This window comes from Anomaloglossus baeobatrachus, chromosome 3, assembly GCF_048569485.1.
Source record: "Anomaloglossus baeobatrachus isolate aAnoBae1 chromosome 3, aAnoBae1.hap1, whole genome shotgun sequence".
Taxonomy (NCBI): Eukaryota; Metazoa; Chordata; class Amphibia; order Anura; family Aromobatidae; genus Anomaloglossus; species Anomaloglossus baeobatrachus.
The window spans coordinates 575,509,393-575,514,717 of NC_134355.1; positions in this window are offsets into that span (position 1 = coordinate 575,509,393).

Genomic DNA, 5,325 nt, shown 5'->3' on the forward strand with positions numbered 1-5,325 from the left:
GAAAGGGAAAGTGTCACCTGCAAAAGTGGGATGTTTCTTTTAAGTCTCAAAGAAATGCTTCTCATAAGACAAGTCCCTTCCATGAAGTCTATTGATTTCGTCAGATTACCCCAAGTATGATTATATACTGTGGTTTGCGGCTAACACAAAAATGAACTGTAAAGTGAGCAGAGGATAAATAATTCATTATTCATAAACAGTGAAAATAGGGAGCATGTACCCAACAATGAGGAATAAACCCATTAAGATGAAAGTTACAATAAAAATAATGTTGGACTACTCAATATATAAGGTAATACAAATTCAGTATCCACTCATAACCAGAATCAGGTGTTCTGATAGTTTGTTCAATTGTCTCATAAGATAGATGCCTCCATTTCATGGATCGGTGTCAGCTACTACACATCACACTGCATCCAGGGTCCAAGGGAATGAGAGCCCTGACAAAAGTGGGTGGGTGAAACTTTGGGTCATTCAAGATATAAGGCATGCTGTTTTATGGGCCTTTAAATTATCTTAATGTGCAGTTTTTTTAATCTGTGTGAGTACAATACACTGGACCTAGTAAATCAATCCTTACTGTATTACACTATGGTTGGCTATCTGTTTATCCCATAGAAGTGTTGCTGCATGATTATTCCCCTGGATGTTGTGCATTGTGGAAGAGCTGACACTGATGGTGGTATAAATGGAGACACCTATCTTATAAAAGCCCCAAGCAGATTATCATAACTCGTGACTTTCTGTCAGGCTTCCACCAATGGAGATTGAACTCAAAAGAGTAGTTAGATAAAAGCCCACAAGAGGGCGCAAGCACCAGAAAGAGTAGTCAGCAAGCCTGAGTCTAAACTGGGATGTCATGCCAATACAGGGAGGAGTGAGCAAGCTGTAAACAGGTGGAAACACAAATGGTCAGGAGCCAAGAAGACACGTCAAAAGCCAAACAGGAGAAGTAGAGCCGATGTCAGGAAATGTTACCGAGGTCAGAGGCCGGTAGAGCAAGTAAGTACAAGGAGACCGAGACACAGAACAGGACCGGGTTCAGGTAGACAGAGCAGACAAACGGTACAAGGGAAATGGAGGTAAGGGAGAGGAAAGCTGGGTAGCGAGACGAATCAGGGCTAACTCACAAGAACCAGTTGCGCGCGCAGCAGAGCAGAAACTATTACTGGCGGCGTTCTGGAGGAATCCACACTATGATAAAGTGGTGTGAGCCCGGAACAAGGCACAACTGAGCAGACCTCTCCCACAAGACTTAACCCTGTCAGCGTCCAGCTATAGTCATGACATTTTTATTGTGAGTGGATACAGAATATGTTTTGAGACATCCAAAATTATATTTATTGTTACTATATACTGTGTAGCTCTTAATAAACACACAAGACACCCTAAGGAGACATAGGCCCCAATTTATCAAGACCAGCGTTCTTCATGTCAGCCTTGATATGGTGGCATGCTGGAGTCAGAGACGCCTGATTCAGCAAGAGGCTCACATCTTTTTGTTAATCAGGAAAGATTTTTATTGAAATTTTAAAAATAGCAGCCACCTAATTCACCCATTCCCCACCATCACTGGATAGAAACATTGTGAACATGTACAGATTAGTATAAAATATCACAGATCATCATAAGAATGATAGAGTTTAATAACATTGAAATGGAGATGGATGAAACCAAACACCAGGGAATCATCTAAAAGTCAATTGACTGTTTCTAGGGCTAATTCTATATTACTATACACCAATATGCCAAAAAACAAAAAATTTTGTGCACAACTAAAGTACACTAGCAAAATTATTTAAGAACCAGACACCCCACCTGAATAGGGATTGAACTAAGCATAGACACAGTACAGGGGCGTAACAATCATGTACACAGAGGTCACGACTGCGACAGGGCCCAAGAATGGAGGGCTTCCTCTGACCTCAAGGCCTACTTCAGCTGGATGTGCATGTGAGCATGAACATCAAGATAAAATACATTTCGGCACTGAGAGCCAATGGCAGGCAGCTGACGTCAGCGTCTCTGTGACTGGGGACGCATGACAGTAACGTCATGCATTGCCATAGCATTCCCACCGATGTCAGCTGATGGTCACTGCGCCATTTACAGAGAATGTCGCCACGCAACATGGGAGCCTGGGAAGGTTAGTAGTATTTTTTTATTTGTTTTTTTATGCGTTAGAGACAGAATAGGGACCATATATACCTTGAAAGAACCCAGGATTAGGACATATATACCAGGATGGAGATATGTACATCAGGATGGCGACATATATACTAGGATGGGGACATATACAGCAGAATGAGGGATATATATGCCAGGATGGTGACACATATACTAGGATGGGAACATATATACAAGGATGTGGCCCAGGATGGGAGACCAATATATGAGGATGGGGATATATATGCTTGGATGGGAACATATATACCAGGATGGGCACAGAATGAGGACATATATACCAGGATGAGGACATATATATCAGGATGGAGAACATTTATACCAGGATGGACTCAGGATGAGGATATATATAACAAGATGAAAACATATATACCATACCAGGATGGGGACATATATACTGGGATGGGGGACATGTATACCAAGATGTGGCCCAGGATGCAGAACATAAATGAGAACATAAATACCAGGATGAGGGACATATATTCCAGGATGGAGACATATATATTATCATGGGGATATATATACCAGGATGGGCCCAAGATGAGAACATATATACCATGAATGGGAACATATATACCAGGATGTGGTCCAGGATAGGGACATATTTACCAGGATGGGGGACATAATTACCAGTATGAGGCTGAGGATGGGGGACATGTTTACCAGGATGGCGGGACATATATACCAGGATGGAGGACATATTTACCAGGGTGGGGGACAAATTTGTTAGGATATGGAACATTTTTACTTGGATGGAGGACATATTTTCCAGGAATGGACCCATGATGAGAGACATTAGTACAAGATGGGGTACATTACTACATAATGAAGAAGGAGGGCTGGAAACTCGTATGTCTTTATAGGATTTGGAATTCTACAAGGGCCCATACATCTTACCATCATGCAGAGGGGAGTCCAGGCGCAAATTTTGTATCGGGCCCATCGTACTCTAGTTGCGCCACTTACAGAATAGACAAACCATAAAAAGTCCTTCATCTATCCAAGATCTTATAATATTTATTTAAGGCCTTTTGTTTTTTATAAACTCCCTCATCCAGGCGTATTAATAACGGCATCTTCTCAATGAATTCCCTAAACTTCAGGGATGAATTATCAAACCAGTATGCTGCTATCATTTTCCTAATCTGATATAAGGCCCTTTTAAGTGCCAACCTTTTATTTTTACCTTCTGTCTCTCCATCAAAGCCGAGAACATACACTGTGCATCAGATTGCATTGGGATTTTAAGGTCAAACACATTATTTATGTAGTTTATGGTCTGATTCCAGAAGTTCCCCAGTGGGCCACACTCCCAAAACATGTGTATGATATCTGCATGGCCTTCTCCCCATTTTAGCCAAGTGTCATCAGACCTCACCATTATTTTATGAAGAACGTTAGAAGTTATAGGTACCCGATGTATTAAATACAGTTGTGACAACCTCTGAGCTTCACTAGTGGATAATTGTGGTACAAAAGAGACTATTGCATTACACTTGTCTGGTTCAATTAAACCGATATTCTGTTCCCATTTTTCTTTTAGTTTTTTTTTTTAGGTGTTTAGATATAAATTTTACAAGGAGTATTCCATAAAACCTGGAAATAGCTGCTGCTACCCTGATTTGGTTTCGCACCAATGAAAATACTAAATAGTTTTGGATTTTAAGCTGTGTGACTATGTTTTTTGCAGACCAAGCGTGATGTAATTGAAGGTATTGATAGAAATATTTGTCTGGAAATAAAAACTCATCCCTCAACTTTTGAGGATTCCATTATCCTGACGTTGAGCTATAAACTGGATTACTGCTTTTTCTCCAAGAGCTAAAACTTCCCAACCTAAGAAAGGAAGTTTCGGATTTTGCAAAATGGGAGTACCTGGAGTATTCCCATCAATATCCAGCAGCTGTTTAATTTTTTCAAAGATTTTTATCATTAATATGTGAGAGAACAGAATCAATTTTGTTCTTATAGTGTTCATCTTGTCTTATAACTCTATGTGGTAATGGGGATCAGCTAACACTGATGAGGGGGGACGTTTCACATTACTATACACACCCCTACTGATCTTATTGGTGCATAGTTCAGAAGAGCTTTTTTTTTGTTCTGAGATCCTATATAAACTGGTCACATGATGTAATAAACCAGAAACCTTCAGTACAAAATTTTAGGCTGTGCTATTATGTTTCCTGAGCGCTGTGAAACAAATCTTATTAGTTTAGAGCCCCAATGGCGTAGAAGGAGTGAATTTCCCTCACAAAATCATGGCGCCCAAACAGGGACCCAGATGGACATTATACCATCCGGATCTCAGAGGATGGACCCTCTAGAAAAAGTATCGCTAAAGCTGCAGCATAAAGTAAGAAGCTTATTCTTGCAAACTTGCCTTACTTTTTCTGAGTTTAGTCTATTCTCCACTCCTGGTGAGTTATTTTGTACTAAATAGTCTGGTCATGGAACTGAAAAAGTTACCTATGCTTTTGTGAACTGTGTGCAGGTGATCAGTGTGTAAGTGTGGATTTAGCATTGTACTGGTTATTGGTCTGTAGGGTTAGATTGTAACATTAGTGGATTGTATTAATATTGATGAAAGCTGTCAACATCCTCCTATAATACAAAGATAACCCATATATGGTTCCGTTCCCTAGACATAGGAGATGAATTCTGACAAAATAGTCAGGCATGGAGAAAGACAGAGGAAAACAAAGACCATAGCAAAGGAGGTAGGGTTCTCCAAAGGTTTTATCTCCCTAGTCTTGGGGTTTCCATGTCAACAAGACAGAAGATGGGTGATCTGTACACTAAGGTACAGACTGGGTAAGGTTGGGGTTGCTGTTGAAGGGTTTGTTGAATAAGGATGCTGAAAGAATGTGAAGAAATTACATGTGCTGATGATATACGAGTATAGTCGACGTGTGTAGTATGTGTCGTATAGAATCTGTCATGGAGATTATTGTTTAAATTGTGGAGTGATGAAACCTAAGCTCAATTTAAAAAATGCTCTTATCATTGATTATTCTAAGAAAAGAATAGCTAAAGAAGAGAGAGACAGGCACAACTGCACCCATATCTGTAGGGTTGGGGCTGGGCAGCTCCTGGGCAGCTGCAGAAGGCAATAGAGAGAAAAAAATAGCGACTGAGTGT